The 26,347-nt window shown below is 36.8% G+C and overlaps 1 long non-coding RNA gene across 1 annotated transcript; it reads left to right on the forward strand.

The window, feature by feature from the left end:
- Positions 1 to 8,404: 8,404 nt before the first annotated feature.
- On the forward strand, positions 8,405 to 23,252 carry LOC123872698. The gene is made up of 3 exons (XR_006797519.1): positions 8,405 to 8,473; positions 13,460 to 13,467; positions 23,240 to 23,252. It is a non-coding gene; the product is annotated as an uncharacterized LOC123872698 (long non-coding RNA).
- Positions 23,253 to 26,347: the final 3,095 nt, after the last annotated feature.

A 26,347-nucleotide genomic window follows, 5' to 3' on the forward strand; every position in this document is an offset into this window, starting at 1 on the left:
TAAAAAGTAACTTTTATACCAACACAGGTTAAATAAGAAAATATTAAAAAGCTCTTTTGAACAAGTTTCAAGAAAGAGCAAAATTATTTATAACATTTCTCGCTCGTTTCCTGTGCAACATTTACAAAAACAATTTCTACTTCTCTTCGTTCCACCGCTCACCTTAATTAGCTAACCAAAATATCTTCTGAGTTTCGTTTTATTTCCGTATTTTCTTTCCATTTACAGACAGTGACTTTACTCATGTATTCCGGATTGTAGGGTACATCTCAGCGACAACTTTAACCACTTATTCTCTAGAAAAGTAGGAAATTGGTTGGAATAATAAAATTATTCCAATCAAACGTACTTTAGACATTGTGCTCAGGAACTTCACAATCTTGTTCCTCCAACTTTCTACCATAGACCAGCAACAAACCGTAACTGTTGACACCCTTATAAGTATGGTCGATCCAATCCATTCGTAATTCATACAGAACGTTTCTAAAACGAACCGCTAATTGTGTGGAATGCCTTCCGGCGTCGTGTTTCCTGTCACGATAACCTAAATACCTTCAAGGCTCAAGGCAAGAATGTATAGGCATCTTCTAGGCAATAACGCCTCGAACGAAAGGTCGACGGTTCAAACCCCGCCCGTTGCACTATTGTGGTACCTACTCCTAGCACAAGCCTGACGTTTAGTTGGAGAGGAAAGGGGAATATTAGTCATTTAACATGGCTAATATTCTTTTTTTTTTTTAAATACCGCGCCAACCTAGATATATCGTCTTTGCTTTATATTAAGCATTAGTGTCGTCAAGCACAAGCTTATTTCTAGAGCCTACATTTATATCTACGCATTTCTTAAAATATTTTTCAAAAGATGTATCGTTTACATAGGAAAGAACTCGCCTTTTCATCATCGAACCGCAAAAACTATAAAACCCCTAACATAGGCAAAGCTTATAAAATTGTGAGAGTTGGTACATTATTCAATTTTTTTTTTAAGAATATTAGCCATGCTAATCATGACTAACACTCCCCTTTCACCTCCAATTAAGCGTATAAAGCTTGTGTTAGGAGTGGGTACGGCAATAGTGCAACGGGTGGGGTTTGAACCGCCAACCTTTCGGAATTCAGTCTGCTCCTCAACCGTTGAGCTATCGAGTCTCAATTAAATCAAAAAATGACTCTAACTTAGCGTAACTAAAGTAAAAATTATATGGGTTTCATTCGTTTATTGATACTTATAAGACTTCACGCCATCACGTTTTCCTCCATTCTGCTCAGCAGGAACGTGCGCCGCTACATTATTTGCATTCGTTCCCGTCACGCTAATTCTCCAACGATTTTCTGCATTCGTGATCAGAAAATTTGACAAAGCGCTTACCTACGTGCCTTGTAATTTGCCCACTAATATTTGTTACAAATAGAATATCACCCATAATACCTATTATATTTATGTGTTTAGTGTGTTTGTTTGTTGGTTTATTGGTTTGTTGTCTGTGGCATCGTAGCTCCTACACGAATGAACCGATTTTAATCTAGTTTTTTTTTGTTTGAAAGATAGCTTGATCGAGAGTGTTTTTAGCTATAATCGAAGAAAATCGGTTCATAATATATTATTTGAAGACGTGAAGGAATATTTTCAACATCCAAACGTAAGATATATACTGCAGCAAGCTCATCTTATTTTACATAAATCTTAACGAGACAAGCAGCTTCATAAATCTACTAAAAGCAATTGCAATAATTGCAATTCAACGTAACAGATAAAACTAGCACTTGGCTAAAATTCATAGCACATAAATTCAACCAAAAACAATGATTGCGACCATCACAATACATACATCACAAGCTTTGTAATACACGGCAGGAACAAATTGATCAACGCCGAAATTATTTTCGACAAATCAACAATTTATAGAGCAACTGAACGAGCGTCTGGCGTCTGCCAATTTGGGAATATTTCGTTTTGAAAGAAGCGAATTTCCGTTTTCCATTCTTTCACGTTTGTACCAAAGTACCCAGGCTACTGAGCATTTCTACCGTTAAATTAATAGTCGCATTGCTCGAGCGGCTTTTATACAAAATCTTTTAAATAAAGCGGCTACGTGATCCCTTGCAACGAGGGGATTGCCAAATGGCGGTACAACAGATTTTTGTAATGTTCTGTATTGGTAAGCGAGGTCTGGACCCGCGCCAATTCGGCCATCGATTCACAAGTTTACTTTATGTACGCTGTCTGCTTAGTATGAGATTTTACATTTCACCGACTTTCATAGAATTCGAATTTCAAAACTCAAAACAAAATATCGTTAGAGTGAAATGGACCTAAGATCAAGCTTTAAAGGGAGAAAAACTCTGGCAGCAGCGGGGTTTTGCTTGACATGTTTCGACGCTCATATTCTATCAACGTAAGTGAGACATAAAAACTCATACTAAGCACACTGATATTTTACGAAGCACGCAAAAACTAGGCGTTTCCGTTTGTTTGTATAGCATCGGATGCTGGCTAGACGTTGGCGGGGCTTATTCATAAAAGAAATGTATGGGATAACTAGTCTATTCTCGTGCTTCTTTACTTAGCATTTTACCTATAGGTATAAGTATATGATAAGTTACAGCATCACGCTGTAGTGATTTTGGCAAACCAAAGGATCGAACACGCACCTATAATGCATAGTTATAGACGCGTGTTCGGTTGTTTAGTTTGCCACTTCTTCGGTTTGTATACTGTGCATTTTAACTGAAAAGAGACCGATATTTTTGTCTTGTTCTTCTCAGTTATAGTCAGTCAGGCTGGAATACCTTCTGAAACCCGCCTTCGAGCCGCTTGGCGACTGCGTCACGGGAACATCGAAGCAATCAACCGCAACCCAACCCAGCCAGCGACGTCCACCGAGGCGGACCCTCCACCGGGGACCTATTTCGTGTTCCTCCTCGTTTCGTCCACAGTGCCCTGTCTGTGCTAGTCAGATGGACACGCGGAGAAACCACCCCCCCCTATCAGGTCATTAGCCATAGATAACAGAAAGGATGAGTTTAACCCGAAACAACTTTAAAATATAATTACTTGTACGTTAGGTACTGTACAGGTTTAACCCAGAAAAAATGATATAAAAAATTATTTAACGACTCCTGTCTCTAAATCTGGAGAGAAAAATATATTTTTAATACTGTTTGTCTCCATAAAAAATAAAAAATAAAATAAAATAAATAAATATTTTTCACGAAACTAAACATAATATTTTCTACGAAAATAAACTTAAATGCTCTGCAGCTACAATATAATAATCGTTATACAGAATTTAAAATTCGAAATCTTAGTTCTATTGACATTAATTGTACTACCTACAGAAATTTAAGAAAAACGAGAAAAGTCGTAACCTATAGTCTTGACTCTCGATCATATCTTGTTGAAAAACCTGTCTATTATTCAGACACTAAAGCTTAAGTAACGAGAAAATTCCCTTCACGCCCGAACATCAATGGAAATAAAGCGTAAAGATTAATATAAGCCCATCATTGAAATTTTCGAAGGTACGTAAATCATTGTCGAGGACAATCACGCTAAATATCACTAGATTAATCACAGAACGATAGTTGACAGTAAAATATTAGAGCCATTAATTGAATCGCAATATCCCTTTAACAAACAAAGAGCGCTGCTGATAACTAAATATTTGTTTGTAGGTATCAGTATGCAAATGATAGGAGTTTGACTTTAAGAGGATCATTGTCAACGATCCCCCGTCGATTTCCTACGTATGATATTATTGTTCTCATCTCTATCTGCCCTGGTTCGTGCATTCTCGGTTCCTAGATCGGTGCATTTGTGATAACCAATTCTAATTGCTGTGATTGGCTGAATTTACCATGTTCTTGCTGCGACAGTGAGTTTGAGCCACTAGCGGAACAATGTTAGCCGGTCAGAAATGATTGCAATTAGTCAACCTGTATGACGTCCGTGTTCTGTTTTTGATTACAAAAAAGAAAAAATTGTTGTTGCAATCATCAATTTTAGCAAATAGTGAAAGAGAGTCGGCCAATCAGAGGTCACAACTACCGTCACACTTTCTGTCAAACTATGGCAGTAGGCTTACCGAGTAATGAAAACAATTTTTCATTCTGTAATGTCATGTGGCAAGTAGGGTTGCCACCTGCCTCTTTTTGATTTACAGGCTACCACCATCAAAAATACGGGGTTTAGATTTGAAGAAATTTAAAAATTTGAAGTATTTGAAGAAATAGACGGTGGTTCTCTCTGAAATGCATGGAAAGCCTATTTAGATATTTCAGTTTATTTGTAAGTTTTGTATTTTTTCTCTGTATGTTGCCGTGTCTTGATTGGTGAACTGTGTTTGCAATGTGATTTTAAATAAAAGATTTATTTATTTAAATAGCTTTTAAAAACTCTAGTTTTGTAAAGCAAAATGTTATACATTTCATGCATACAATCTTTGCATTTTAACTTAAATTTACATTTAACTTGTAATTCCACCTTCACAGTATCAATACTATGGCCGTAGCCAGGAATCGATTTCGGGAGAGGTTTTATCAGGGCCGGAACTGAATCCTGTCATGAGGAAAAAAACATTCGCTCAACTTTATGGGCTAATTACCTGGTTAGTGGAATTTCGCCTTTCAATTTGACAGTGAGATAAAATACAACAATAAAAAAGCGCGAGCGCAGTGAGCGTAAGTGTTTTTGGTTCAATACAGAAAGAATTAAAGTGAAAGGGAAACGAGTTTAGCCATAGCAAGATTTTATTTTTAGCTCCCTATCCATACTAATATTACAAATACGACAGTATATCTATTTGCCTATCTATTTGTTATCCTTTCACGGCCCATCTTCTTTACCAAAATTTTGGTACTTACTATTCAGAGGTAACTTGCATCCCAGACATAAACTTTTTAGCCCGGAAAATCCCCCACGGAATTTTTAAAACTCTAAATTCATGCAAACGAAATTGCGGGGCTTACACCAAGTAATACAAATTCAAAGCGCGAGTGAAGTGAGCGCGAAATGTTTGATATATTTCCAAAAAAAAATTGGTAAGCAAATGCAAGAAATAGTGTAAGTATTATTTTAGGCTTAGGTTTTTGACGGCTTCCCAGGCGCAGTCGCCATTTCTAAATTTCTGGTCTGGTGGGAGGCTTCGGTCATGGCTAGTTATATGGTTAGTATGGCCCTAACGGCCAAGAAATTAGACTGCATCATCACTTACCACTAGAAAAGATTAAAGTCACGGGCTAACTTGTATAAAAAAAGGCTAACATCCTCAAACCAAGTCCCGCCGCCTTGGCTACGACCATGATCAATATCGAGTGGGTTTCGGCTACGCATTGCCGCAAAAGGAAAATATTCTTTCTACTGGACATAACGTCAGTGTTCGGTTTCGCCAGCCAAGTGCGAGTCAGACTCACGCACCGAGGGTTCCGATTCGGGTATTTTTTCGACATTTTACACGAGAAATCAAAAACTGTTATGCATTAAAAAAATTATGCATAAAAATAAATAAAAATCTGTTTTAGAATGAACAGGTAAAGCCCTTTCATATGATAACCCACTTGATATATGTTATCTTACTTTGAAAATTGAAAATACTAATATTTGTTCATGAACACATGACAGACGGATAGAAGGACAGATGGACAGACGGACAGACGGAAAGACAGACAGACTGATAGACAACGAAGTGATCCTATAAGAGTTCTTTTTGCTTTTGAGTTACGGAACCCTAAAAATATTTAGTTTTATTTGCCCCGTATTTTATTTTCATAATTACCGGTTTCTCTATCCTGACATTCGGGGTAACCAGTAAAATACGGGGCCTCTGGCAACCCTATTCGGAAAACACTGTCACATTCAAGTTAATGTCAAATATTTTGTTTTCAATTACAGAAAGCTGCATCAATCATTATTACAATATTTTCTTTGTTGTGATTGGCTGATTTTTTGAGTTTCAGCCAATAAACAGACTGTTTGCCAATTAAACGTCATAACAATATAAATGCCAGAAAGTTTAACCAAATAAAACAAACTTAATGAGAACCTAGTGAGAATGCAAACGGCACACAATTTATAATACATATTATATTAGTCGTATATAATAGATATTATAGTAGTCATTCACTTTGGTAATAGTCAGATTGTCATCAGTAAAATTGATATTGGTTGATGTATCGTAAATTATTGTTTCGGTGACAAATATTTTTATTTTCTATTTATCTTTGAACAGAATGGAATAGAATGAAATGGAATGGAATACAATGATTAATTTTTATTCCTGTAAACTTTTAGGTAAACTTCAAAGTGTTTTTGAATGGTCAGAAAAATTTACCACTGGTTCGGAATGCCGTTCCTACGTTTTCTAGGATTTCGTACCTTAAAACGAAAAACTAAACTCTTATAGGATCACTTTGTTGTCTATCTGTCTGTCTGTCGTGTGTGTCAAGAAAACCTCTAGGGTACTTCCCGTTGACTCAAAACCATGAAATTTGGCAGGTAACCTAACTGCGTAATTTTGGGTAGTTTTTTGCGACATTGTTCAATAAAAAATTTTGGTTCCAACTCCTCAATCCTGATGTTGCAGGAGACCTGACTACTAAAGCTAATGTCGATTATTAATTGATATTGAAGGTATCTATACCAAGTAAATACTTTGTCGTTGACCTCAACCCTGATGCTGTAAGAAATTGCATTCCTAAATCCTGGTGATCCCTCGGGATTTGAAAAGGATCATTCGATTAAATGTTTTTACGTGGTACAGAAACAAGTTGCATTCCGGGGACGGGTTATTATGGAGAGGCAACTTTTGTTCTGGGAAATGAAAGGACCCCACAGGATTTTTAAAAACCTAAGTCCACGCGGGCGAAGCCGCGGGCATCAGCCAGTTGTAAATATATTTAGAAGCTACTATATGAATAGGTACCTATTTCCTTATGTTTTCTTGTATGGCAGCGCGCGGTTTTAAATTATAAATTGCACGTCCTGTCCTTTTTTGCAATACAATTTTTTCTCAATATCTACCGCTTTATCTCATAGCAAGATTCCGTAAGACATAGTACAGTGAAAATAGGCAATATATACAATTTTTGCAGTTTCCACGTCAGTATCCGTCGAATAACAGCGTAAGCAGCAGAGCTGAGTTTACCATCCAGTGTTGATATATGGGTGTTCCATAGAAGCTTTGCATCTAACGTTATCCCGAAAAACACAGGGTTCTCCTTTATTTTCAACATATGATTATTTGAATGAATTTATGTCATTTAAGGTCCTGGTATTGGGCAGTGTGAACACACTTAGATTTCTTTGCATTTGGAAGTAAATTGTTAGCAATAAATCAGAGAGTGACCTGTGATATGGCATTATACTATACATTGTCAAAAATTATAATATTTAAGCTGTGCGTGTTGCGTGAGGAAGAGGTTGCAAGAGAGTTGCAGGGTTTGATGCATGCGCTATTGCCAGTGAACATGAGACATATTATTACCTACAGGCATACGTCTGAGTAGGTAACGTATACGTCTAACGCAAGTTGAAATGTACCAGTGTATTTAGGTCTAGATAGTAGACCTATCCACAAGTTTAGAGTCTGGTGCAGTTTCAATGTGGCCCGTGTGTTTAGACCAGTTTAGATTGTCAGTTTCCGCCCCCCGTCACCGTCGGGGGTTGGTCGTCCCCCGCACCTCACCACCCCGCTTGCACAAATCGAGACAGCACGAAATTTTCAAGATTTCTGGGTGTAATTTCTGGTTTTCGTAGTTCCCACATAATTATAACAATATAAAATATATAACGATAATTTTTTTACTACATAATATTCATTAAATTTTCTAGGTCTGTGGTTTTTCCAAATTTCATTAAATTGCTTCGTTGTCTAGAAAAACGAGCACAAAGTTGGGCCTTTTTTTAAAGAAAAATACAAATCTTTGAGCCCCTGTAATTTTAAAACTATATATTTTTAGAAAAATCTAAAACACCACAGACACAGATATTAGTTTCTAGACTATGTCTGCAAAATTTCACGGACTTTGGTTGCTTAATATTCAAATGAAATGGGAACTACGATTGTATGGAGTAAGTGACGGAGAGAGCTCTGTTAAATATTACTTGTAACAATTACTTTTTCATCTCAATAGCTCGGAAAGACTAGCTTTTTTTAAAAGCTTTTTTGTCGTTTTAAATCTGCGTAGAAAAGTCCATTATAACCTCTAAAGTGGATAAGTCATTTGAAATTCGAACGTGATGAACAGAACTATGGCAGAGTGAACTAGAGTGAGTGAACTCCATGGGAACTCTAGGTTTGATCCTGAATCGATAATATGTCAAATATTAACCTATAGTGACGTAAAATCAAAGAAAAATAGGGCTACTTTAGGGCTACCTGTGTCAATAGGTAGGTATACCTACTAAGATTTGACGCCTGCGAGTGACGACGAAGCCTCATCGTTTTGGTTAGAAGTTCCCAAACTGCCGTGAACTGTGACTATGGTATATGGATGGCGTACCTAACTTTTTTCTATATTCTAATTTTAGAGAATAGTGCAATAAAGCTGTCGGTCCTGTGATTAATCTCTCTCCGGTCGTGTCAGTTTGCCATCTCATCGAACTATGAGAGTAAAGGAATAGTGTGTACCTGTGTTTGCGCACTTCAATAGCTCACTCGCAGATGGCTGATCGCTGTGGAGATTGGCCGCGCCAGCCATAACCGAAATTCGTTAGTGCTTGGATGCAATCAAGTTGCTGGCAAGTGATGATGCAACTTAAGGTGGACTGCGCTTGCCTAGAAGATGCCTTTACACTATTGAAGATTCATTGATCAAAGATATTCAACTATTGTACAAGGCGTACCAAGCTCTTAAGTTCTCTTAACCTTATTTCCTTTTTTCTTGACTGCAATATTTATGAGAACATAAAAAAAATCAAGCTCTTATAATTTATTCCAACAACTGTACACTCACACTTTACCATGTAACACTCATGTTTTTCCGGATTGTGTGTTTTTTTCCTTCTATTGTGCGTCCAAAATAGATTTTAATGGTGTACGTATCAAAAGGAACCAGTTACATAAGCCTCGAAGTGTTTGGGCATCAAACACTAACGATTTGTGATGTAACACATTATATTCATACAAGTACATAAACGGAGAGAGTCTAGAAATACGCAGTTTCTACATACTTGGAAAACGAGCAATGAGCATAATAATAGAAAAATCCTTTGTGGAGTTAGGTGTGTTATTATTATAAGAATCCGTAGCATACTCTAGAAACATAAACTTTTGAGTGAGTTCATATTGAAGTAGTGAATTACTAAGCGAAGTACTGCTAGAGAATCCAACTTTTTTCCTGGCGCAGTGATGAACACTGTGTATCTTAGGTATAAATTATGTGGGAAGTCCCGAGCTTGATTCCCGGCAGTAACAATGTGGACATTTATGATTTCTAATTTGTCTCTAGTCTGGTTTGGTGGGAGGCTTCGGCCATGGCTAATTACCATCTTACCGGCAAAGCCGTCAGTGCAGGCAAGCGATTTAGCGTTCCGGTACATTACTGTGTAGAAAAATAAAGGGAAGATAGATAGATATATACTAATAAAACTTAATAAAACTTCCATATCCCTTCCAAGTTAGACCGCTTCCACTTGGACTGCATCATCACCAAGCGAGATCGCAATCAAGGGATAGCTTAAAATCGATTAAAAAATGGTTCTTCATATCGCATTATGTTACTGATTCAGCATGACTATGACCGATTTCTAAAATTAATCTGTATCACACTAATCACAATAGTATAGATTTGACTCAAAGGAATGGAGATAGATTATACCCTGTATTAACATATAGGCTACTTTTTATCCCGGAAAATCAATGAGTTCCCACAGTATTTTTGAAAAACTATATCCACGCGAACGAAGTCACGGGAATCAGCTAGTTGTGAAACAAATTGTTACCACGTTCAACAGAACACTAGCTTCAAATCATTTTCATTTAAATTCAAGCACTAAACCAAATTGAAATAGCAGCAATAACAACGCTCCTCTTCATTTATTTGCTCAGCATTGTTAAAAATTTCCAAGCATTCTGCTGTAGTGAATTGGCTAAATAATCTGCGTACTTTAGCTGCTTGCACAATGATGCCAGTTTTGCAGGAGCGACGGAAAAAAGGGACGAAAAAATCCGGAGCCCGGGTGCATGCAATCAACCGACCCTACGCGATTAGCTCGCCAGAGCCGATGACACGACCTCGTTACAATATAATGTGTATATGCATTGGAGCAGCTTGTTATTTTAAATTGGGCGACGTAATATAGCGCCATTATTACTACGGGGTGGCTACATTTAATTTATTGTATTCCGCCGCCGCGCCGCTAAGTATACTAAACTTTTTCACAAAGCAAAAACGTTGCACTGAAATATGGGTAAGCCCACAAGACTATGATTAAAACCACAAACAGTCAGCTATGGTCTCGTAAAGCGACGATAATGTATATTAATGATTACCTACCTTTACCATTTATCTAAAAAAAAAGGAAAAGCTGACTGACTGACTGATCAACGCACTGCTCAAACTACTGGACGGATCGGGCTGAAATTCGGGATGCATCCGCTAAGAAAGTATTTGTTTTTAATTTTACCCCTAAGGGGGTAAAATATGGGGTTCAAAGTGTAGTCCACGCGAATTCGTGGGAATCAATATTATAAAAAGCAATATAAAATAGGAAGAGATAAGCTAGAAAAAGCTAAGTAGAAAAGGTGCATTTAAGTTCGTGGTCCATATCCATAGTAATATTGTAAAATGCGGAAGTTGCCTGTCTGTCTATCTATCCGTCGTTCTGTCTGCCTACCTGGCTGTCTGCTAGCTTGTCCATCCGTTTATTTGATTATAATAAAATTTAATACAGATGTCGGTGTGAACTGTGAAGTCGAGGGCATCATTTACTATTTATTATGAAAAACTAGAGAATGTCCGCGATTTAATTTGCGTGGATTTAGGTTTTAAAGATCCCGTGCGAACTGTTTGATTTTCCGGGATAGAAAGTTGCCTGTCAATTAGAGAGACGCAAGCTAACTGGGTACCCATACAAATCCCGTCCCCGGGATATAAGCTAACCCTGTACCAAATTTCGTCAGAATCGGTTAAACTGTTGGGCCGTGAAAAGGCCGTTGCTTCAAATTTGACAATACTCTAGGCAAACTTGTGATCAAAAGTTAGAAAGTTGGTGAGCAGGTGCTGCACTGAATACGTCTTGATATTAAACTCCTAGCAGAGAGCAATAGAAAAGTTCTGGAAACGTCTGATAACACTAGTTAATGTTTGCATTTTCAATGTTATTAAGAAGGATAAAAAACTTTCAGAATCTTTCTACGTGACATACAGGTGACAGACAGACATACAGGTGGAGAGCGGAGGCTTAGTAATAGGGTGCCGTCGGTAACCTTCGGGTACAGAATCATGAAAATCTACTATTCAAAATCATTTAAAAATCATTTAAAGTGTAGATTGTTACGGCTATACTCACGGATTTAGTCGACGAAAGCCAGACTATTTTCGAATCCTTCCGGAGTCCTTTTTCATAGGGACTCAGCTTGCTGCGCGTAGCGGTTGAGACTAACTAGTCGGGCTTACGCCGACTAAAACAATCTGTACATATTATAATGGAAATCACGAACGATAGTTTAATAGCTCGTTCACACAGGCTGCGTAAACGTTGCGTAAGCGTAGACGTTGCGCGTACCATTGCGTTGTAATGTATGGAACTGTATGAAACATGGCACACCGCTTGCGTAAAGCGTGGACGTATGTGTAACCCGGTGTGTTAGGGGTTTACGCGCGTTACTACGCACGTGTGACGTTTACGCAATTACCTTAAACCTTAAAAATCATTTCTTCATTAGGCCACCTGACAATATTATGCTCCGTAAAATTGGCAAGACCTTACCTAGTTAGTACCTAGTTTGGTAGCCAGTGTTCTAGTTTCAGAGTGTTAGAATGCTACACGCCTCTCCGAAGCGAACGAGGTAACGAATCGCATTACCTACGTGCTCTTCCCGTTTTCATCTATCAAACTTGGCATTGATTGTTTTTGTAAGACAAAGAAAATAGATTCGAACGTTAGATTCAAAGGAATAGTGAATTCTTTGGACTTAAATTAAGATTAAGTAGGTATTTGTTAATAAAAATTCGCTGTTCAAGTATTGTGTAAGTTTTTACTAGGGTTGTGTACCCGAAGGATGCCAACGGGAGCCTATTATTAAACCTCCGCTGTCCAGCCGTCTATCTGTCAGTAAAAGGGGCTGCATCTCATGAACCGTAATAGCTAGAGATCTAGAGAGAGAATAATAAAAAACCAGGATGGTGAATTTCAAAATGGGTAGGTACCGTGCAAATTAAAAAAAATTAAAAGTTAGTAGTACTTGTTGTACATAAATCTTGTTTGATGGTACGGAACCTTCGTTCGAGAGTCCGACTCACTCTTGACCGGCTATTTTTTATTAATATATCTACATCTGCATAATAATATGCCACAAGCTCAATAAACTGGACCTTAAAAAATAAGTTTAATTTCTGAAATCTGAAAGTCATAAATAAAGGATCGATAATTAAAAACAGAACGTAAGTGAAATCTGATGCAGAAGCTAGTTTATTTAGTAAATCATAAAATGAAAGTTTAACCTCTAAATTATTTCACAACAAGCCGTAGGCGTATTCGAATTCAAATTTTGCGAAAGCAGCCCATGCCTGGAGGACAAAACAAATTTGTTATTGGCAAAGCTTTCCGTTCTGCTACGACGATATTTCGATTCAATTAATGGTGCTAATATTTTACTGCCAATTATCGTTAACGATTAATCTTACGACATCTCTAGCGTTCGCCGAGATTCAAAGCTTTGAAATCCTTATGATTATCTGCTTTATAAATTGACTTTGAAGATTGGTATCGTGTACATAAATAAACGGGGCTATTTTTCTTGACAGTTTAAACTGTAATACTTAGAGAACAAGACGTGTAAATTAAAAATTGATAACACCCCCGACAAGTGAAGGTTACAGTAACTAGAAAAGAGCTGATAACTTTCAAACGGCTGAACCGATTTTCTTGGATTATAGCTAAGAACACTCTCGATCAAGCCACCTTTCAAACTAAAACAAAATAAATTAAAATCGGTTCATTAGTTTAGGAGCTACGATGCCACATACAGATACACAGATACACACGTCATACTTATAACAACTTTTTGGATCGGGGGTTAAAAAGCGGCGATAGCCTAGTGGTTAAGTCATCGGGTTCCTATTCGGAGGGGTTCAGGTTTCGGTCCCGAGCATACACCTCTAATATTTCGGTGTTATATGTGGGTTTTAAGCAGTTAAAAATATCGCCAACTTGAACACAAAATCACAGCTTTGACAGTGAAAGAAAACAGCGTGAAGAAACCTGCATGCCTGAGAGTTCTCCATAATGTCCTCAAAGGTGGTATGGTAGACTTTGGCCAAACCTTTCTCATTCTGAGAGGAGACCCATACTCAGTAGTGAGCTGACTATGGGATGATCATCATGATGATGACATAGAGATTTTTGGATCAAACCGTATGTATCGGCCTGGCAACATTTGTTTGTATAATAAATAATACAGACATTGATGAAGGCATCAATGTATTTATTTTGAGGCATTGAAAAATATTAGGAAAATCCTAGTTTCTAGATGAATTAGTAATAAAACTAGGCGTAATTAAATTTCAGAGTAGCATTATGTTAGATCGTACGACAGGTATACAAAACTCAAACTTTCGAATTGCGTTTAAATCGACGGTAGTTTTATTTTGCACTTATCAAAATACACCTTTGTTCTAAAAAGCAATTGTTACTTTAGTCATAAAATCAACTTGTTTATTTGTCAGTATTTCAGTAAACTGTCAGAAAAGCTATTTTTATTTATATTTTACGCTGCTTGTTCACGAACTCATTTTCTCAAGTTGAGAAAATTCTGATGTTGTTATTTTATTTCAGGAGCAATATTAGTTTAGAGTTCGATGGAAATATAATATTGAAAATTGATACTCTGAAACGTAATTTGAGAACTGGTTTTTGTACCATCTAGTAGAAATTGACTTATTATAGGTACTTAGCTGGTATAAATAACATTTAGTGATCATTTTAATATCGTTGAATCTTTACTACCTACTCAGTTATTAATATCTTTTTCACAGTTTTGCATCGTCAATCTACACTAATATAATAAAGAGGTAAAGTTTGTAGGTTTGTTTGTAAGAAGTAATCTCTGGATCTACTGAACCGACTTTGAAAATTCTTTCACTAGAAGAAAGCTACATTCCTGAGTGACGAAGGTAATATTTTATTTTCAAAAAAAATTAAGATCCCTATGAAATTTGTAATAACTGGCCGTGTGCAGACGGGGCAGGTCCCTAGTGCAGTATAAAAACTAAGAGAAATCATTGTCGCTGTTGATGTACAAGAATTTTCATACTAGATATAAAATATATAGAAATTATAATTCAAATCAATGTGAATGACATCATTAGCACGTATTTTCATCCATACTACTATTATAAATGCGAAATTGTGTCTGTCTGTGTCTTGATTTTCGCGTCCTATCCACTAAGCCGATTTTGTGGAAAGGTACAGAGACAGCTTAGCTTTTATTCCGGATAATCAATGAGTTTTCTTAAGATTAAAAAAAAAAACTAAATTCACGCGAATGAATGTCACGATCGCGGGCATTGTCTAGTTTTTGTAAAATGTGTATGTAGCTCGTCTGAGCGATTGATTTAGTGTCTGACATTGATATTTCTTTGATTCCTTTTTTTTAATGCTTTTCTAGATATATTTCAAATAAAGATCCGCCACCAGCGTGCTAGCATGATATGCTACGCAAACAAACGGAAACGCCTAACATTTTGTGTGCTTCGTAAAATATCTGCGTTCATAAAGTAAACTTATGAATCGATGGCCGTATTGGCGCGGGTCCAGACCTCGCTTACCAATTACAGAACATTACAAAAATCGGTTGCACCATTGATATAGAATACCTACTGCCATTTGGCAATGCCCCGTTACAGAGGATTTCGTAGCTGCATCATAAAAATTGAAATAACCTGGACAGAAACTGCTAAGTGCTAACTGATTCAACTTTGATCAAAATGTGAGGGCAAAAGATACCTTGTAGTAAAAGCATTCTGTACCACTATACTTTACCTACGTGTAAAATTAAAGTGTTTTACCTGCTCTTCGACATTCATAAAAAAACAACAGTGAAAAACAATAAAATAAAATAGTTAATATTTAAAATTTAATATAAGAATAAATATTATATTAGTAATAAATATTAAAATTAGTTTACAATTCATTTCATTCATTCATTCTGTACGTCTATAGGTAAGTTTTTATACAGACGGCATAATGCTAAAGCTGTTTATCATAGCTTATTATTTGGAATACTTAGTACAAGCTTAAATCACGCTCAAAGTATCCAGTAGACGCTAATTTAGCACTTTGCGGCGCAGCTCGAAGCCAACATTGCCGGCGAATTACATAACTCGTAGCAATTTTCCTCTATTTTTCGCTAGCGTCGCATCATTTCGCTTGCTTCGTTGGCGGAGAAAATTTGAATCTAGGTAAGACTAGATGATGAATACGATTTCCCGGGATAAACAGTAATATACGTATTTGTGTGTCTCCAGGATGCAAGCTATAATGTGTAGGTACCAAATAGATGTTGCCCGCGATTTCGTCTACCGTTAATCAGGTTTCTTAAATCCTGTGGGAAGCCTTTGATTTCCCGGAACGAAAGGCATAACATGGATCAAAACTTACATAACTAGGTATATTAATAAGAGATCAAAAGATTAGTATAACCTGTGCATCGGCAAAAAAATTTAAAACTCACAAATGCGTTTGAATTTCAAATTGTGTTGAAAATCCTTGCATGAATTTGCATTGGGCTTAATATGCACGAAAAAAAATATAACATGATAATGATAGGGAAACCAATGGATAATTCTATTTGTGCTGCAAAAGGCCAAATCTTTACACATTTTTTTTTGTTTATCGTCTCTATAAATGTTCTGAATATGTAATATTATAAAAAAGAGATGAAATATTTATCTTATTGTTTTTTTACAATTTTTAGGGTTCCGTACCTCAAAAGGAAAAACGGAACCCTTATAGGATCACTTTGTTGTCTGTCTGTCTGTCAAGAAACCTATAGGTTACTTCCCATTGACCTAGAATCATGAAATTGGGCAGGTAGGTAGGTCTTATAGCACAAGTACAGGAATAAATCTTAAAACCGCGAATTTGTGGTAACATCATTTAAAAAAAAAAAAATATGTTTCAATTTTCAAAGTAAGATAACTATACCAAGTGGGGTATAATATGAAAGGGCTTTACCTGTACATTTAAAAAACAGATTTTTATTTATTTTTATGCATAATAGTTTTGATTTATCGTGCAAAATCTTGAAAAAAATACCCGAGTACGGAACCCTCAGTGCGCGAGTCTGACTCGCACTTGGCCGGTTATTTTGTTGTTTCACACAATATTACATGGAAGTGTCACGTCGTATTTTCGGGGAATAATATAAACGCGAACAATTAATGATGAATGATTGCCCTTCCTCGCTGTCGACACGACATATATTTTATGAATATTTATGAACGCGAAATAAAAGGAAAAATACAATATTTATAAAGTAAATTAATTTCTGGCATCAAACCGGAAAGTGCAGCGTTGACAGGCCTTCGCGAGGTGGACAAACGACATCAAACGAATCGCAGAGAGCCTCTGGATTCAGGCAGCGGCAAGACCCTACAAGAGAGTAGAGACCTATGTTCCACAGCGGACGTCTGTCGTTTAGTAATTAAAGTTGGATTGACTATGTGATATGAAGTATAGGTAAATCTGTCATATTCAGGTACATTATATACGGGCAAAGGTCTTAATTTGATATATCTATTACGAAGGCAGATTACCGAAACTTTAGCTTCACGTTTCTTTAGCTGTGGCCTGAGGGTAAGTTACCTTCAGGGCACAGAAGTTCACAGAAGCCACTAATGCATAGAAGAGTCTATACCATCTTGCTTACCAAAACGTTTGCATAAACCATCGAACATACATATACTTATTGAGATACTCGTAACTCTCTGTGCTCTTCAGTATTTTAGTACCATCAAAAGTCAGGTGTTATTCAATCCATGATTATTTATTGGCATGAAGGGAAATATTATAAGGAAATCTGCATCATGCATGCCTGAGACTTTTCCACAGCGTTCTCAAACGTATGTGTAATGTGGTGTACTACCGCCAAAACCTTTCTCATTCTGAAAGGACGCCTGTATTCATTAGTTAGCTAGCGATAGGTTGATGATGATGACTCCTTTTTTTTCTCTCTCTCGTCTGGCTTTACAAAGATTAGCCAATGTCATGTTTGTAGTTTTTTGTAACAAGTTAGTTAAACTATACAAGTATGGACCCCATCTGTGCCGGCGCTCGCCGACACACGCACGGCACCCCCTTAGAGCGTTTTCCAGTCAGTTTTAACAAAAAAAAAACACTCCAAAAAGGCAGAGCACGCCCGCCAGCTAACACCAACACAGACGAAGTCCCTGATGACTCCTTTGCCCTCTCTCTTGACTTTGCGAACCACATTGCATCTATGATAAAAGTTTTTAGATGCAGGTTCCAAACTCTGACGAAAATAATAATTTTATTGTTCACGATAAAGCAAAACTAACTCGTACTCAAGCGAAAATGCAATAAACGGGTATATGTATAAGTTAGCTTTAACAATTTCTTAGTGCACGTCCGTTCTTCGTCAATATCCAGATGTATTCAGCGCGCCACCTGCTCCCCAACTTGCTAACTTCAGCTCAGAACTTTGCCTAAAGTATTATCAAATTTGGAGCGGACTACGGCAGCGCGCAGCGAGCCCACACTCTATTTGAGAATCTGATGATAACGCCCACAAACTTCTCTCCTTGTTATTGTCACTTCTACGAATTATTTCTTTTTGACTGCATCCGTACAAAAGAAATCAGAATTGATTTTGAATAAAACTTATGCCCGTGCTACGAAGTTCCGTGCTATAAGTTTGAAAATATTGGATTGTAATTCAAAGTTAAAGCGTATTTAAATGTACTTCTACCAAAGTTTAAAATAAAAAGCTATATAATATTCGGGTAGGTATGCGTCACTAGTTTACGACTGAGTAAGGCGGGTCGAGTGTGTTGGAACCATAAACATAATATTGCTACCAGCCAGGGCAATGAGCACCGTACGTTAGAAGGATAATACGCTACCTACTACATATAAGTTTGTTTTAACCCCCGACCCAAAAAGAGGGGTGTTATAAGTTTGACGTGTGTATCTGTGTATCTGTCTGTGGCATCGTAGCTCCTAAACTAATGAACTGATTTTAATTTAGTTTTTTCGTTTAAAAGGTGGCTTAATCGGGAGTTTTCTTAGCTATAATTCAAGAAAATCGGTTCAGCCGTTTGAAAGTCATCAGCTCTTTTCTAGTTACTGTAACCTTCACTTGTCGGGGGTGTTATAAATTTTTAATTTACACTTGTCACATATTAAGTCAGTGAATTGATAACGTAAAATGAGCAAAAAAGAACGCAATGAAAGTACTGAAAGTGCTTTCATTGCGTTTAAATGCTTTGCTTTTTGCAAAAGTAAAAAGTCTGCATTTGTTGAGTTTTTAAGTATAAATCCTTTTGTGGCAAGAACCGTTTTTATTTGAGATGCCGCCGTATTTTCATTGTTGAAATTTTTAAGTAAACGAATTCTACATAGTATCGTATCGAGACCGTGTCATCGGCTCGGCCGAGTTAATCGGATAGGTTCGGTTGATTGTCTGCAGAGGGCTTTTGCCTTTTTTGCGTTGCAACTACCGGGCTTCTCTTGTAAGCAACGCTCCATATTATTTTGAGCATATCTTTGTTTGTATGTATAATTTAAATACTAAGAAAAGGCAAATTAAATGGGAAAATAATTTTCTAAAATTCGTAGCAGCTACTTAAAAATATTCTTCTTTATTTTAAAAAAGAGAAGGCTAAAAAGCTGATATCTAAACCCTACGCTACTTTGATTTAGTCAGGCAGATTTTAAACATAATATCCCGAGAAAAATACTTACAGAATTTCTATCGAGATATTCGTAAATAAGCTTTCCTCCAATATAAAATTCTGACCAGAATAAAATAATTATAGACCGCAAACCATTTCTCAAGACTCATACGATCTTCACTTACAACTTTTTTTGTGTTCACACGATGTAAATAAGTCGCTTATAAAAAACTGATAAGTATCACTCAAACTTCAGAGTTTAAACCCCAATTTCCGTATGGGAAGTCCATTTTTCATACCCGTAGCGACGTAACTCTTGCAGACTGATGATCGAAAAATACTTAAAATAAAACGAGGGTTTAAAAAATAAAGGCCTTCGACCATCGTCGGCGTCAATAAATCATGGGAGCAACGCCCACCGGCCCTGTCGGCGAGGATGGAGTGCAAAAACATCCTAAATCTGTCTGGACCCACCCTTGTAATCGCTAGATAATGGGCCCGAATTGAAAAATCATCCCCGTTGCGTGTAGGGGTATGGGATGCCCACAATTTATCATGTTTTAGCCCTGCGTGTGAAGGATTTAGGTTTAATCAAGGATAGCGAGTTTAAGAAGTATCGTGATGAGATTTTTGATGTTTTAGTAACGTTTAGTTAATTTTACGAGGTCTATTATTGCAAACAAAATATGCGAATTCGATCCTTTACTGATTTAATGTAAAAGGGGTCCTTTAACATTGATACTATGGTAAAAAAATTAAATCGCCAAATAAAAATAATATAGGAAAATAGATCAACATATTTTATTAACTTCGATAATCGATTTTAATCGATAAAATACATTGATTACTTATTCGTTATTTTAAGTCATTATTTTAGCTGTATGATAAGAAAACAATAACAAGTTAAATAATCAATATTCGTAAAAAGATATCCGAAGCTTAATCAATTTGATGCAAAATCAATAAATGCAAATAATATTATAGAAATATCTTTTCTATTGACAGAAGACAATAAAACGCTGTATTTTTCTCGATATGGCGCGTTTTTAACCCCCAACCCAAAAAGGGGTGTTATAAGTTTGACGTGTGTATCTGTCTTTGGCATCGTAGCTCCTAAACTAATGAACCGATTTTAACTTAGTTTTTTTGTTTGAAAGGTGGCTTGATCGACAATGTCCAAGAAAATCGGTTCAGCCGTTTGAAAGTTATCAGGCTCTTTTCTAGTTACTGTAACCTTCACTTGTCGAGGGTGTTATAAATTTTTAATTTACACTTGTTCTAATTTTTTTGGCTAAGGATAAATTCCAAGAGGGTGTTTTATTAATACTGTTTTTGACCAATAATTTTTTTCAAGAAAAGCAAGCGGGAATAGACTAGGTCAGTTTAGAAAATTATATTCAAAAAGTGAGAAGCTGAAGAAAACTGTGATTTACTGGAATAAAAAGGACCTGAGTCTACAGCTGCAGGTATTCAACTATATCCATGCAAAAATCCGTTGTTCCATTCCAGGGTGATTGAAGGACAAACCAACAAACAAACACAGACACTTATAAGGAGTAAGGATTTATTAAAAACTGCCATACACCTTCCAAGTTAGCACACTTCCATCTTAGAATGCATCATCACTTGCCACCAGGTGAGATCACAGTCAAGAGCTAACTTGTAATTGAATATTTAAAAAAAAAACACTTGCCTTTACAATTTGTAAGATCAACTCAGTTGCCTACTTATCAAGTTAACAGAAAGCTACACTAAACATTTTATGTTACAACTGTATCCCATTAACTTAATCAATAAATAGTGCTAAGTTACGCCAAGCGTGACATACAAACAAGACGGTCAAATATTAATTCAGGTCACTTTGACCGTAAGGATGTCGAATGGACTAGTCGAGTTTGTTGGGTTACAACTTTCTCGACATCGGAATTGAAACATTTGGCTTTGGTCCTTGTAGCTTTGAGTTTGGACTGTTTATGCAAATTAAAACTAGACACTCTATCCCAAACACAGAGTTTGGAATCAACTACTTCAATAGACAGTTTAACGGGCCACCATCTTATTTTGAAACGGGCTCGTAGGTGTCGTTTGATCCGCAGGTGCGTAAACATCGCGCCAGGAATTATATGGTTTGTGCCGCTACTCGCATGCATATGCATATCACACACACGAGCCTATTAATTTGTCTTTATTTTTTATCTGGTGGGAGGCTTCGGCCCTGGCTAGTTACCACACTACCGGCACAAACGTGCCGCCAAGCGATTTAGTGTTCCGGTACAATCCCGTGTAGAAACCAAAGGGGTATGAGTTTAATAAAAATTGCCATACCCCTTCCAGGTTAGCCGTATTCTATCTTAGACTGCATCAACTTACCACTAGGTGATACTGCAGTCAAGATCTAACTTGTGTCTGAATAAAAATAAAAATCAATCTTTACTTTTTAGGGTTCTGTATCCGAAGAATACCAACGGGACCCTATTACTAAGACTGCGTTGTCCGTCCGTCTGTCAGTGGGTTGTATCTTGTAAACCATAATAGGTAGAAACCTGAAATTTTCCCAGAATGTGTATTTCTATTGCTGCTATATCAACATACACTAAACATTTCAAATATACCGCTATGAAAATTAAAAAAAATTAAAAGTGCTACTTCTTGTACGATGGTACGGAACCCTTAATGTGTGTCTGACTGGCATTTGACCGATTTTTTACATGAGCTTTGCCTATCCACAGTTGTACAATATCTTTGAACTTAATCTTGGAACTTAAACTCATTCCATCGGGTTCGAACTTGTCTTCATAGCCATAGTGTACTCGTACCAATGAGCCAAAGAGGTTCGTATATTATAACGATAGTGGTAGGGTTGTTCATCGAGGGTAGCGTACTGGCGGCATTTAATATTTCAGTTTAGAGAAGTTTTTATTGCTGGCACTGAACGTGTCTGCGATAAACGGACAAAACGTGACTAGAGTCGACGTTGGTCGCGGTACACCTAAACAGAGATATAAATAGGCAAAATGAGAGACGCTATGTAAATGTAATTGAATAAGTAAAAGAAAATTAGAGTTATAAATTGACCAAGTTTCCTGACCATGGATGTTTGAATACTGTTTAAATGGTGTGACAATTTCTGTCGCACTCACTCTCTGAACATTAGCCCGGCTAGCATGGGCAGTAGATAAAAATTATATCCCCCGACTATATCCACTGATGTCATAGAAATCAGTGGATATAATCGGTGATATAATTTTTATCTACTGCCCGTGCTAGCCGGGCAGGAGCATAGGTAAGTATAGTGCGCGACAGGTTGAGATGGCAACCGGAGCGGGGATACCCTGCGTCATACCCCGATTACCATTTCAATCTGTTGCGTACTATACTTACGTCCGATCCGGCTAAATTCTATCAGTCTGTGGGGTCGCTAAAATAAATAAATAGCAGCAGAGTAAATTCCGGCGTAAATCACATTTTTCTGACTTTTAAATGAGAGCCAAATTACGTTTCACTGGAGCACACTACAAATAAACTCCTAATTATATAATAATGACGCCAATAAGGGCCAAGAGGCGCAAATATGAAAATAAGTATAGAAAATAATTTCATATTTGTGCCTTTTGGAGTGGAGACCATATGGGTTTGTGGAGCGAGAATGCCAGATTGTCATCCCATCTTGTGGAGTCCACGGGTGACCGGAGGTCTGGCAGTTACCTTGGTCAGCATATTAGTCTGGCCATTCAACGAGGTAACGCAGCCGGCCAGCGTTCTTGGCACCCTGCCTCGTTACAGTGATTTGGATGACATTTTCGTTTTATAATTTTTATATTTAAGTATTTATAGTATTTGTGAATACTGTTATTAAAAATTTAAGTTATGACGTCAACGTTTTATTTGTTTGTATGTCTAGTACAACTAACACTAAATCACGTGTCTACGTACACACGTACGTATCCTTGTTCTGTGTATAACGACCAAACTTTGTCTAATACACGCAAAGTTCGATGTAATCCTTCTAACTGATACGATAATTGGTATTTCCTGTATGTAATAATTACTAACCAAGTATTATAATATACCTGCTTGTGTAATTATATGACTAGATACATTGTGCATTAACGATGACGCACTCACTCGGGAGAAATACATTAACATTAGTAAAGCTATACCTAAGAGCGATATAATAATATTATTGTGTATCTCACTTATCAGCAAGTGCAGTGTGGGGCGACCTGCGACCCGCTGGACTGACGACCTTAAGGGGATAGCGGGAAGTGGGTGGATGAGGAAAGCGGAAGATCTAATGTGGTGACGCGTTCTTGGGAAGGCATATGTCCAGCAGTGGATGCAAACAATTGTTGATTAATATATATTTCTTATATAACATATTTTTAATAATTATATATCTTGTAAAACTAACGATCACTCACGGCAAAATCTGCCTTATAATTTCTGTACAAAATTAAGCTTTTCAGCCCATCACTATTTTACTAACGTCTCGCAAGACGCTGGGTGAGTTCCATCTTGATGTTGTCAATATGCCATCTACATGCACGAAACGTTTTACGTCATCATTTCTCATACACATCGCTAGATTTGGAATACTCTTCCGCGATCTGTGGTTCCTGCCAATTACAATCAGAGTATCTTTAAATTCAAATTTAAATTTAAATTTAAAATATTTTTATTCAATTAGACATTTACAAGTACTTTTGAAGCATCTACCACTAACAAGTGTAAATTAAAAATTTATAACACCCCCGACAAGTGAAGGTTACAGTAATAACCAGACCAAAAAAACCAAAACTAAATCGGTTTATTAGTTTAGGACCTACGTGCCACAGACAGATACATAGAAACACAGATAAACAGATACACATGATACAATGATACACACGTCAAACTTATAACACCCCTCTCTTTGGGTCGGGGGTTAAAAATTAAAATACGAGTGAATATAGTGGCGTGGTTATAGTAAGTTAAATTCTAAAATTATTGCAAAACACAAGTTAGTTCGCAATTATTGGGTCGTAAAATCGGTTTACTCTGCGTCTTATTACATAGTTCTTGATTTTACTGCTCACACTGGCGTGGACAGGTTTACGATATGAAACTCCGGAAAGAAATGGGACCCCGCTTTCCCGTTTAACTCTATACTAAACGGAACTTTACTGTTAAGGAATTGCCTATTTAGCCTTTTTATTACTGTCAGTGAGAATTATTACGGCAGTTAGAACATTGGATCGTGTGTTTTACGTATTCCTTTACGTTTGTTTGAATGCATGCTGATGAGCGATCATAATTTTGCACAGCAATTTATGGTTTGTCCCTATATTCAGCGGCACCCCAGATTGTAGCAGAACGCGCCTGGCCGGTATTGTAATCGGGGTATGAGGCGGGTGTGCGGGGCGTCCCCACTCCAATTGCCATCTCAACCCGTCGCGCACTATAGTCAGGTAGTTAGTTCCAGATTTGTTCTAACGAATTTAACTTAACGCTGAATTGGTTCCGTAGAAAATATTTAAACGTACACACTCCGAAGTGCTACGTCATCGTTGCTACGACATTGCTACGCGCGACCGTATGTTTGTAGCGCGTAGCGTGGTTCTAAGATATACTATTATTTTAGTATTAGTTTGAAATATAAAGAAGATATAATCGATTAGTTTCATGTATATTTATTTGTACATTGAATAGCTAAATATGCCTAACAATATATAAGGAACATTTAGCATTAAATGTTACGTAGAAATTACAATGCTATTAGCACTGGGGTATGTTTAAACTTGCATTAGGTTATTCGCACAGGGACTAATATCGTTGTTCTATGTCAACAGACAGAGCTTAGTGCTCGAATAATCGTTATTTACTATCTATTTACTCTAAATGTTAGCGTGTGCTTTATATAGGCAATGACCAAAATATAAAAAAACCCCGGCACAAAAACCTCTATAAGAAAACTAGAAAAGAGCCGAGAACTTTCAAACGGCTGAACCGATTTTCTTGGATTATAGCTAAGAACACTCTCAATTAAGCTACCTTTCAAACAAAAACTACATTATAAAAATCGGTTCATTGGTTTAGGAGCTAGGATGCCACAGGCAGATACACAAATACACACGTCAAACTTATAACACCCCTCTTTTTGGGTCGGGGGTTAAAAAGATTATAAATTACCAAATAAGCCTGAATTATATATTTCAAAATTAACTTAGGAAACAGACTGATAGTATTTCCAAACCCAGGTTTAGCTGGTTGTTTCGATCCAAGTATAATAAAATTTGAGTACCCGCCTTACAAATTTCCCGCATTAACAATGTAGGTTAATTTCCTATTCGGATTACTAAAAATCCTATCCAGGCACGCAAATATATACCTAAGTAAGTATGTTATCCAAACAATCTAGTCCCGTTTTTTCAGCACTGAATTTTCGATAAACACACGGGCCACTTATTTGAGGGAAATTTGTGAAGCCACGCGAACAAAATGGGAACACAGAAATTGTCGGTTTATTTTAGAGCTCGAAGATGATGAGATGTCCCTAGGGCTGTCAGTTTAAATTGATAAAAGTACCTAAATAATACCTAGATGGAAGATTAGTTCAAGTAATAAAAGGACGAAACTCGAAAATTAAAGTAAAATATTTAGAAATATTATTTCCAACGTCTGTATAAAGTGGTAATTATAAAGTTAAGTATAGTAAATGGATTAAGCTTTACTGCGGTAGTACAGATAGTAAATTTTTATTTTACTGGAGATTGTACTTTAAATATAATGATCTGAAAAAAGTGAAACGGAGTCAATGGAATATGAAAATTTTGCAGCCCTGGGTATCCTGAGTGTGTCACCTGCTTGTTTTGCCCGGTAAGGACAAACAAAGATCGCTCATATTATGACCGCCTTTGCCACACAAGATAATGTAGCCTTATATATTTTGTCCAACGAAAATGTTGGGGTAATATTATACGCAAATAATAATTACTTGTATTACGGAATTTAGGTTACTAAGCTAAAGTGAACGGTTGAGAAACATATATTATGTTAAAATAAATTTAAAATTTTTTAGATATCGCAAGTAAGTTGTAGCCCGCAAAAATATTTGTTCGGAATAACCCGTTTAGGACGAAATCCATAGAGATTGTTGTAATTAGGTATCCAAGCTTAGCGCTTTCAGCTTTCAAACTTTATCCATCTTAACACAAAAACTTTACGCGCGGTTTTACAAACGTGCGTATGGTGAGAACGTGTTTCAACGGCGCCTTAAGTTTTTTTGGTAAGAAAG

Source organism: Maniola jurtina, chromosome 15, assembly GCF_905333055.1.
Source record: "Maniola jurtina chromosome 15, ilManJurt1.1, whole genome shotgun sequence".
Taxonomy (NCBI): domain Eukaryota; kingdom Metazoa; phylum Arthropoda; class Insecta; order Lepidoptera; family Nymphalidae; genus Maniola; species Maniola jurtina.